Raw genomic sequence first — 12,050 nt, 5'->3', positions numbered from 1 at the left:
AACAGGAAGAGGAGATGGCAGCCGAAAATAATAATAATGCAAGGAGAATGCTTGGTGACTTTACTGCACCAAATTCCAATTTACATGGAAGAAGCATCTCCATTCCTGCTATTGGAGCAAACAATTTTGTGCTGAAACCTCAGCTAGTTTCTCTGATGCAGCAGAACTGCAAGTTTCATGGACTTCCATCTGAAGATCCTTTTCAGTTCTTAACTGAATTCTTGCAGATCTGTGATACTGTTAAGACTAATGGAGTAGATCCTGAAGTCTACAGGCTCATGCTTTTCCATTTTGCTGTAAGAGACAGAGCTAGAGTGTGGTTGGACTCTCAACCCAAAGACAGCCTGAACTCTTGGGATAAGCTGGTCATGGCTTTCTTAGCCAAGTTCTTTCCTCCTCAAAAGTTGAGCAAGCTTAGAGTGGATGTTCAAACCTTCAGACAGAAAGAAGGTGAATCCCTCTATGAAGCTTGGGAAAGATACAAGAAGCTGACCAAAAAGTGTCCTTCTGACATGCTTTCAGAATGGACCATCCTGGATATATTCTATGATGGTTTATCTGAGATATCAAAGATGTCATTGGACACTTCTGCAGGTGGATCTATTCACCTAAAGAAAACGCCTGCAAAAGCTCAAGAACTCATTGACATGGTTGCTAATAACCAGTTCATGTACACTTCTGAGAGGGATCCTGTGAGTAATGGGACGCCTATGAAGAAGGGAGTTCTTGAGATTGATACTCTGAATGCCATATTGGCTCAGAACAAAATATTGACTCAGCAAGTCAATATGATTTCTCAGAATCTAAATGGAATGCAAGCTGCATCCAACAGTACTCAAGAGGCATCTTCTGAAGAAGAAGCTTATGATCCTGAGAACCCTGCAATAGCAGAGGTGAATTACTTAGGTGAACCTTATGGAAACACCTATAATCCATCATGGAGAAATCATCCAAATCTCTCATGGAAGGATCAACAAAAGCCTCAACAAGGCTTTAATAATGGTGGAAGATACAGGTTTAGCAATAGCAAGCCTTTTCCATCATCTACTCAGAAACAGACAGAGAACTCTGAACAAAATACCTCTAATTTAGTAAACTTAGTCTCTGATCTATCTAAGGCCACTATAAGTTTCATGAATGAAACAAGGTCCTCCATTAGAAATTTGGAGGCACAAGTGGGCCAGCTGAGTAAAAGGATCACTAAAATCCCTCCTAGTACTCTCCCAAGCAATACAGAAGAAAATCCAAAAGGAGAGTGCAAGGCCATTAAATTAATTACCATGGCCGAACCTGTAAGGGAGGGAGAGGATGTGAATCCCAGTGAGGAAGACCTCCTGGGACGTCCAGTGATCAATAAGGAGCTTCCCTCTAAGGAACCAAAGGAATCTGAGACTCATCTAGAGACCATTGAGATTCCATTAAACCTCCTTATGCCATTCATGAGCTCTGATGAGTATTCCTCTTCTGAAGAGAATGAGGATGTTATTGAAGAGCAAGTTACCAAGTACCTTGGTGCAATCATGAAGCTGAATGCCAAATTATTTGGTATTGAGACTTGGGAAGATGAACCTCCCTTGTTCACTAATGAACTAAGTGATCTGGATCAACTGACATTGCCTCAGAAGAAACAGGATCCTGGAAAGTTCTTAATACCTTGTACCATAGGCACCATGATCTTTAAGGCTCTGTGTGACCTTGGTTCAGGAATAAACCTCATGCCCCTCTCTGTAATAGAGAAACTGGGAATCTATGGGGTGCAAGCTGCTAAAATCTCTTTAGAGATGGCAGACAATTCAAGAAAACAGGCTTATGGACAAGTAGAGGACGTGTTAGTAAAGGTTGAAGGCCTTTACATCCCTACTGATTTCATAGTCCTAGATACTGGGAAGGATGAGGATGAATCCATCATCCTAGGAAGACCTTTCCTAGCCACAGCAAGAGCTGCGATTGATGTGGACAGAGGAGAATTGATCCTTCAAATAAATGAGGACAACCTTGTGTTTACAACTCAAGGATCGCTCTTTGCATCCATGGAGAGGAAGCTTAAAAAGCTTCTCTCAAAGCAGAGTCAAACAAAGCCCCCACAGTCAAACTCTGAGTTTGGTGTTGGGAGGCCACAACCAAACTCTAAGTTTGGTGTCAAACCCCCATATCCAAACTCTAAGTTTGGTGTTGGGAGGTCTCAACAAAGCTCTGCACATCTATGAGGCTCCATGAGAGCCCACTGTCAAGCTATTGACATTAAAGAAACACTTGTTGGGAGGCAACCCAATGTTTATTTATCTAATTTTCTTTATTTTTCATGTTTTATTAGGTTCATGATCATGTGGAGTCACAAAATAAATATAAAAATTGAAAATGGAATGAAAAACAGCAGAAGAAAAATCACACCCTGGAGGAAGACCTTACTGGCGTTTAAACGCCTGTAAGAAGCATGTTTTGGGCGTTCAACGCCAGAACAGAGAATGGTTCTGGCGCTGAACGCCAGAAATGGGCAGCATCTGGGCGTTTAAACGCCAGAAATGCACCCTGGAGAAGAGCTGGCGCTGAACGCCCAGAACAAGCATGGTTCTGGCGTTCAACGCCAAAAATAGGCTACAAATGGGCGTTCAACGCCCAGAACAAGCACCAATCTGGCGCTGAACGCCCAGAGTTGTGTGCAAAGGCATTTTGCATGCCTAATTGGGTGCAAAGGTTGTAAATCTTTGAACACCTCAGGATCTGTAGACCCCACAGGATCCCCACCTTCCTCCACTCACTTCTTCTCACCCCTCTTTCACACAATCCCATAAACACTCTTCCCCAAAGCCCATTCACCAATCACCTCAATCTCTCTTCCCCATCACCTCTTCACCACTCACATCCATCCACTCTTCCCCATAAACCTACCTCATAAACTCCACCTACCTTCAAAATTCAAAATCAATTTCCCACCCAAACCCACCCTAAATGACCGAACTTACCCCCCCTCCCTTCCCTATATATAACCCTCCATTCTTCCTCATTTTCACACAACACAACCCTCTTTTCTCTTCTTGGCCGAAACACACCTCCCCCCTCCTCTCTATATTTTCTTCTTCTTCTTCATCTATTCTTTCTTCTCTTGCTTGAGGGCGAGCAAAAATTCTAAGTTTGGTGTGGTAAAAGCATAAGCTTTTTGTTTTTGTTTTTCCATTACCATTGATGGCACCCAAGACCGGAGAATCCTCTAGAAAAGGGAAAGGGAAGACAAAAGCTTCCACCTCCGAGTCATGGGAGATGGAAAGGTTCATCTCTAAAGCTCATCAAGACCACTTCTATGATGTTGTGGCCAAGAAGAAGGTGATCCCCGAGGTCCCTTTCAAACTCAAGAAAAATGAGTATCCGGAGATCCGACATGAAATCCAAAGAAGAGGTTGGGAAGTTCTAACAAACCCCATCCAACAAGTCGGCATCCTAATGGTTCAAGAGTTCTATGCCAATGCATGGATCACTAGGAACCATGATCAAAGTAAGAACCCGGACCCAAAGAATTATCTCACCATGGTTCGGGGGAAATACTTAGATTTTAGTCCGGAGAATGTGAGGCTGGCGTTTAACTTGCCTATGATGCAAGGAGATGAGCGCCCCTACACTAGAAGGGTCAACTTTAATCAAAGGTTGGACCAAGTCCTCATGGACATATGTGTGGAAGGAGCTCAATGGAAGATTGACTCCAAAGGCAAGCCGGTTCAACTAAGAAGACTGGACCTCAAGCCTGTGGCTAGAGGATGGCTGGAGTTCATCCAACGCTCCATCATCCCCACTAGCAACCGATCTGAAGTTACTGTGGATCGGGCCATCATGATCCATAGCATCATGATTGGAGAGGAAGTAGAAGTTCATGAAGTCATCTCCCTTGAACTCTACAAAATAGCCGAAAAGCCCTCCCCTGGGGCAAGGCTAGGTTTTCCTCATCTTATTTGCCATCTATGTTACTCAGCTGGAGCTTTCATAGAAGGAGACATTCACATTGAGGAAGAGAAGCCCATCACTAAGAAAAAGATGGAGCAAGCAAGAGAGCCCATTCATGGAGCTCAAGTGGCGCAGGAAGCTCATCACCATGAGATCCCGGAGATGCCTCAAATGCATTTTCCTCCACAAAACTATTGGGAGTAAATCAACATCTCCCTAGGAGAATTAAGTTCCAACATGGGACAACTAAGGGTGGAACATCAAGAGCACTCCATCATCCTTCATGAAATTAGAGAAGATCAAAAAGCAATGAGGGAGGAGCAACAAAGACAAGGAAGAGACATAGAAGAGCTCAAGGACATCGTTGGTTCCTCAAGAAGGAAACGCCACCATCACTAAGGTGGACTCATTCCTTGTTCTCACTTTCTGTTTTTTGTTTTCTCTATGTTAAATGCTTATCTATGTTTGTGTCTTATTACATGATCATTAGTAGTTAGTAACTTTGTCTTAAAGTTATGAATGTCCTATGAATCCATCACCTCTCTTAAATGAAAACTGTTTTAATTCAAAAGAACAAGAAGTACATGAGTTTCGAATTTATCCTTGAACTTAGTTTAATTATATTGATGTGGTGACAATGCTTCTTATTTTCTGAATGTATGCTTGAACAGTGCATATATCTTTTGAAGTTGTTGTTTAAGAATGTTAAATATGTTGGCTCTTGAAAGAATGATGACAAGGAGACATGTTATTTGATAATCTGAAAAACCATAAAGCATGATTCTTGAAGCAAGAAAAAGCAGCAAAGAACAAAGCTTGCAGAAAAAAAAAATATATATAGGCGAAAAAAAATAGAAAAAAAAAGAAAAAGCAAGCAGAAAAAGCCAAAAGGAATAAAATCCTGGCCTAAGCAGCTAAACCAAGCTGTCCCTAACCATGTGCTTGTGGCGTGTAGGTGTCAAGTGAAAACTTGAGACTGAGCGGTTAAAGTCAAGGTCCAAAGCAAAAAAAAAAAAAAGAGTGTGCTTAAGAACCCTGGACACCTCTAATTGGGGACTTTAGCAAAGCTGAGTCACAATCTGAAAAGGTTCACCCAATTATGTGTCTGTGGCATTTATGTATCCGGTGGTAATACTGGAAAACAAAATGCTTAGGGCCACGGCCAAGACTCATAAAATAGCTGTGTTCAAGAATCATCATACTGAACTAGGAGAATCAATAACACTATCTGAACTCTGAGTTCCTATAGAAGCCAATCATTCTGAACCTCAATGGATAAAGTGAGATGCCAAAACTATTCAAGAGGCAAAAAGCTACAAGTCCAGCTCATCTGATTGGAGCTATGTTTCATTGATAGTTTGGAATTTATAGTATATTCTCTTCTTTTTATCCTATTTGATTTTCAGTTGCTTGGGGACAAGCAACAATTTAAGTTTGGTGTTGTGATGAGCAGATAATTTATACGCTTTTTGGCATTGTTTTTAGTATGTTTTTAGTAGAATCTAGTTACTTTTAGGGATGTTTTCATTATTTTTTATGTTAAATTCACATTTCTGGACTTTACTATGAGTTTGTGTGTTTTTCTATGATTTCAGGTAATTTCTGGCTGAAATTGAGGGACTTGAGCAAAAATCAGATTCAGAGGTTGAAGAAGGACTGCTGATGCTGTTGGATTCTGACCTCCCTGCACTCAAAGTGAATTTTCTGGAGCTACAGAACTCAAAACAGCGCTCCTCCAATTGCGTTGGAAAGTAGACATTCAGGGCTTTCCAGCGATGTATAATAGTCCATACTTTGGCCGAGTTTAAATGATGTAAAAGGGCGTTGAACTCCAGTTCTATGCTGCTGTCTGGAGTTAAACGCCAGAAACAAGTCACAAACCAGAGTTGAACGCCAGAAATACGTTATAACCTGGCGTTCAACTCCAGAAAGAGCCTCTGCACGTGTAACATTCAAGCTCAGCCCAAGCACACACCAAGTGGGCCCCGGAAGTGGATTTATGCATCAATTACTTACTTCTGTAAACCCTAGTAGCTAGTTTATTATAAATAGGACTTCTTACTATTGTATTAGATATCTTTGATCAGTTGTATGCTATCTTAGATCACATTTGGGGGATGGCCATTCGACCATGCCTGGACCTCTCACTTATGTATTTTCAACGGTAGAGTTTCTACACTCCATAGATTAAGGTGTGGAGCTCTGCTATTCCTCAAAGATTAATGCAAAGTACTACTGTTTTTCTATTCAATTCAACTTATCCCGCTTCTAAGATATTCATTTGCACTCCAACCTGAATGTGATGAACGTGACAATCATCATCATTCCCTATGAACGCGTGCCTGACAACCACTTCCGTTCTACCTTAGATTGAATGAGTATCTCTTAGATCTCTTAATCAGAATCTTCGTGGTGTAAGCTAGATTGATGGCGGCATTCATGAGAATCCGGAAAGTCTAAACCTTATCTGTGGTATTCCGAGTAGGATTCTGGGATTGAATGACTGTGACGAGCTTCAAACTCGCGATTGCTGGGCGTAGTGACAGACGCAAAAGGAGGGTGAATCCTATTCCAGCATGATCGGGAACCTTAGATGATTAGCCGTGCTGTGACAGAGCATTTGGACCATTTTCACAAGAGGAGGGGATGTAACCATTGACAACGGTGATGCCCTTGCATAAAGCCAGCCATGGAAAGGAGTAAGACTGATTGGACGAAGACAGTGGGAAAGCAGAGATTCAGAGGAACGAAAGCATCTCTACACGCTTATCTGAAATTCTCACCAATGAATTACATAAGTGTTTCTATCCCTATTTTCTGTTTAATTAGTATTATTTTCGAAAACTCCATAATCAATTATTATCCGCCTGACTGAGATTTACAAGGTGACCATAGCTTTCTTCATACCAACAATCTTCGTGGGATCGACCCTTACTCACGTAAGGTTTATTACTTGGACGACCCAGTGCACTTGCTGGTTAGTTGTATCGAAGTTGTGACAAATTATGAATTGAGATTAGAGCACCAAGTTTTTGGAGCCATTACCAGAGATCACAATTTCGTGCACCAGTGCACACTGAAATATTGTGCAAGAGTAGTGCTGGATTGGTGCTGGAAGCACAATCCTTTTCACGCGACCGCGTCGCCAACGCGGCCGCGTCATCTATTTTCTGATGCACCCTCATGCGATCGCGTGCCCCACGCGATCGCGTCACCCCAATTTGGCAATTAAATTAAAATGAACAGAGAGTTGTGCTGGAGCGAGGCTGCACTCGCGCCAGCAGCATAACATGGGTCACGCGACCGCGTGACCGACGCGATCGCGTCTTCTTACTTGACGCGCACCCACGCGAACACGTGCCCCACGCGGCTACATCGCATGCGCCGCACAGCTCAACCTAAAATTGCCACATATCTTATCTTCCTCTCCCCCAAATCCTAATTTTTCTTTTCCCTCCTTATTTCTTCCTTCCCCCTTCCCCTTTCTATCTCACCTTTCACTCTCTATCCCTCTCACCACCATTAACAAGGTTTTACTTTCTTCTTCCTTCTTCTCTTTTCCATCATTCTTATTATATTATATATATTTTTATTTTCTTTTTCTTTTCTCTTTCTTTTCATTTTTTTATTTTATTTTTCATCTTCTTCTTTCCCTATTTACATGGTGCTAAAAATTTTTGAGTCATTATCCCTCATTATATGCTTGTGACTTGTTACAATTTATTTGACAATTATTATTATTTTTAAGGGGATTGCTTGCATGTTCAATTTGATACTTTTTATATCTTATTTACCATGCATGCCATGTGTTTGTGAAAAAACCTATATAGCCCTATGCACTTTTCTACATTACTTTACTCTACTATTCAATGCTTGCTTTTCACAAATTCTCCTTATTATTATATTAATTAAATTTAATTGTCAATACAAATGTGATGGTTTGTTACAAAGTATTGCTTGGTCTATGCTACTCATGCCCTTTGCCAGCATGCCAATAAACACCTTGCATTCGTTTGTCTTTATATGCAATAGCTATTTTCCATTGTTGACTTCTCACACGTACTCGCGAGCATGTGATAATGTCAGCATATCTTAATGTGCATCCATCACCCTCTTTTCCGTTTCCTTCCTTGCTGTATATCTCTTTAAATTTAATTTTCTTTCTCTTCCCTTCTTTCAGCAAGGCCACCAAGAAAGGAAAGGAGAAAGCAACTTCCAAACCACCAGCAAGAAGAGGAACTAAAAGAGCATTAGTGGCAGAGCCTTCTTCCACCGCAGTCAAGCCCTCAACAAAACGAGTAAAGAGGATAATAAAGGTTGACGAAAAGGAGAAAGCCTTTCCAGCAAAGGACGCTGCGCGCTTTTCCAATCGCTACTATGAGCAGATGTTCCCTATCCTGGCAGAAAGGAACTATAACAATGAATACCTTCTTATCCTCCCGTCCAATATTGCCACCTTTGTTGAGCCACAAATTGAGCGAAGACAATGGGGTTTCCTACGGAAACAGCCAAGGCATGTCAATCTTTCTTGGGTAGTTGAGTTCTACTCCAACTTCTACATACCGACCCTGCAGTCTGTTTATGTCTGGCAGAAGCAAGTCCCCATCACAGAAGAGGCCATTCAGCAAGCTCTGAGTCTTCCCCCTATTCCAGCAGGAATGGACACTTTTCAAGAAGCCGCCCTTCAGCGCCAGAGATACCAATTCGACTGGGACTCCGTTCTCGGAGTCATCGCATTACCTGGTAGCCGTTGGATCTACGGATACCACCGTACCCACCCTAAGGGAATCTTGGCTTCAGTACTTACCTTGGAGGCTCGCGTATGGGCGCAGATCATGTCTCATTACGTCTTTCCGAGCACTCATGAGTCCTCCTTCACTGCGGACATGGCTGTTCTACTATGGTGCATCCTTATAGACCAACCTCTGAATCTCGCAAGGCATATCCGGAATGCTATAGAACACGTACAAATTGCGGGCAACTTACCTTTCCCCGCCCTGGTCTCAGATCTTGTCTCAGCCGCCGGAGTCTCCTACAGAGCTGGGGACACCAAAGCCATGCTTCCACGGGATGATCAGTATGTCCCTAACGGGAAATACCTCAGACTCTCAACAGCCACTACAAGCCTTCCTACTGCTCCAGTTGAAGATAATCCTTCTTCAACACCACAAGCATCTACTACTAAGAAATTGCTCCAGCAGATAATCGAACGGTTGGATCGGCAAGAACAGAAAGCATAGATGAGAGAGCGCCGTAACGAGCGCCGATTCAAACACCTCAAAGAGCTACTCAAGGGACACTTCAGAGACTCAGACACCCCGGACTCCACTTCCTTTACCAGCACAGGGAGCCATGACGGCCCCGACTGTGGAGATACTGCTACCAGCCCACCCCTGTTCCTGACAGATGGCACCGAGGACGGTGCAAAGCCTTAAGTGTGGGGAGGTCGGTCAGTACCTGACTTCCGGAGGTAATTTCTCTTCTCTAGCACCAATAATTAGGATATTTTAGTTAGATTTTCTTTCCTCTATAAAATAGAATAAATTGCATAGGTTAGGATAGTTGCATGCATGTTCTACCTGACTGAAAAGATAATAAGTTTCTTTTAAAATCTATCTTTGGAACAAAATTTCACTAATTTTTCAAAATTTTTATGATAAACTTGCTTGAGTTATATTTGGAACATGATATTTGAGCTAAAGAACACACAACCTGTGAAAGATTTGAGCCTTTATGAATGGTTACATTATTTAACCATAATTATTTCATTTCTGTGTGTTTACTTCTCTATGATTGTGATCTATATTTTATTTTATCTTATATGTCCAATATTTATTATATTTACATGCTGCACATGATTGAGGCCATTATTTGTTTAAACTCACTTATCCAAATTAAGCCTACCCTTTTAAATTACCTTTGTTAACCACTTTTAGCCTTTAATTCCCATTTGTTCGATATTTTACCACATTACTAACCTTAAGCCGAAAAACAATTGTATATCCCAAATTGAATCTTTGGTTAGCTTAAGATAGAATTGTGTGTGCTAGTTAAGTATGGAAAATTGTGGGAACAAAAGTTGTTAGGGGAATGTGTCATAAAAATTTAAATGGAATTTGGATACCTACTCATGTGAAAATATAAGAATGAAAAATCTATGTGCATTGATAAGGTTTATTTATTTCTAAAAAAAATAAATAAAAAATATGAAAAATCAATAAATAAGGGGACAAAATTACCCCAATGTTAAATTCAGAATTCAAAAATCAGTGCACATATGATAGAATCAAAATACGAAGTTGATACATGAGTAGGGATTGAAAAAAAAAGGGAACTCTGGGTAGCTAGGTATGAACTTTAAAGACTACATTAAGTGTATACAAGTTAGGTTGGAGCTTGGGTTAATTAAAGATTCAATTTATTAGCTCACTTGACCAAATATACACCCCTACCTATGCCTTAGCCCCATTACAACCTTGAAAAGACCTCATGATGTTTGCATTGGTGTATTAACTATTGTTGATTGGTTAGGAGAAGAACAAAAGTTAGAAAGCATGATTAGAGAAGGATAGAGTGACCACCCTATACACTAGAGATTAGAGCGTACATACATTATCAGTGAGGGTTCAATACTTGAATTTTCAAGTTCCCTGCTTTCATGAGCTATCTTCTTGCACTTTTATCCATTTTATTGTGTAATGATAAAATTAGTGGAATTTGATTTGTAATTATTTTGAAGAGATTATTTACTTTTGATCAAGTGGACAAGAATCATATAGTTGCATTTATTTATATATATATAGGTTTGCATTGCATTTCATGAGTTTCTACATGTTCATACTTATTTCCTTATCTCCTTCAATTAAGCATGAGGACATGCTAATGTTTAAGTGTGGAGAGGTTGATAAACCACTATTTTATGGTTTATATTGTGTTTAATTATGTGGTTTTATCATGATCCTTACCCACTTATTCATTAAATTAGGATGCATATTAGATTTCTTCCTGGAATTTATTACCTGTTTAAAAACTGCTTCCTAGAGACTTTAATTATTCAATTTTAATTCCCCTTTATTCCATTCGATGCCGTAATCTGTGTGTTAAGTGTTTCAGACTTTATAGGACATGAATGAGTTGGAGATTGGAAAGGAAGCTAGCAAAAATGGAAGGAACATAAGAATTTGAGGAGATAACCAGCGAGAAGTGACGCGGTCGCATGGCTCACGCGACCGCGCGAAGGAGAGCAAATCGCAGTGACGTGACTGCATGGTTCACGCGGCCGCGCGGGTTGGAAAACCCAAGCGACGCGGTAGTGTGGACGACGCGAACGCGTGTCGAGGAAAAGCGCGAATGACGCGTCCGCATGGATGACGCGATCGCGTGACATGTGCGATCTGCATAATCTGCAGAATTCGTTGGGGGCGATTTTGGACCCTATTTCGACCCAGTTTTCGGCCCGGAACAGCAGACTAGAGTCAGAGAACATGCAGAAACAAATAACACATTCATTAGAGACAATTTTTAGATCTAGTTTTACTCTCTTAGGGTTTTCTCTCTAGGTTTTAGAATTTTAATTTTCAATTGGTCTTAGCATTGGAACATTGAGAAGAGATATTTTCTCATCAAGACTACGTCATTCTAGTTTGTTCTCTTAACTTGGTTTTATTCCTCCATGTTCTTTGCTTTGTTCAATTTTGTCATTTCGATACTTTTATGATTATTTAATGCAAGGATTATTTCTTTTTAATTCAATTTCAATTCTAATAATCATGTCTTCTTTTAATTCCATTTCATGTGCTATGGATTCTTTATTTACAATGCGTGAGTAGTTTCCTTACTTGATGGGGAGTTGATTAAAAGGAACTCTTGAGTTGAAAGGATTGAAAGAAAAATTTATAATTGGGTTAAATGTTGGAATGCTATCCTGTCACCAACGCCAATCCCTTTGAACTAAGTGGGTTGCAACTTGTGAACAGATCTGGCATTCCAGCTTGTTTGACTTTCCCTTACTTAGTAAAGGATAACCAAACAGAACAACCATTAATTATAAATTAATCTTACAATCACTCCATCAATAGTAGAAATTCCAACCAATCCAATCCCAGTCAAGGCTTTTA

General features: G+C 40.6%; 1 non-coding gene across 1 annotated transcript; it reads right to left on the bottom strand.

The window, feature by feature from the left end:
• Positions 1-410: 410 nt before the first annotated feature.
• LOC112745677 (small nucleolar RNA R71) lies at positions 411-518 on the bottom strand. The gene has a single exon (XR_003173592.1). It is a non-coding gene; the product is annotated as a small nucleolar RNA R71 (small nucleolar RNA).
• Between the last annotated feature and the right edge of the window lie 11,532 nt (positions 519-12,050).

This window comes from Arachis hypogaea, chromosome 14 (genome assembly GCF_003086295.3).
Source record: "Arachis hypogaea cultivar Tifrunner chromosome 14, arahy.Tifrunner.gnm2.J5K5, whole genome shotgun sequence".
Taxonomy (NCBI): Eukaryota; Viridiplantae; Streptophyta; class Magnoliopsida; order Fabales; family Fabaceae; genus Arachis; species Arachis hypogaea.
Note: the sequence above shows the minus strand (reverse complement) of the source record. Positions and strands in the feature narration are given on the sequence as shown.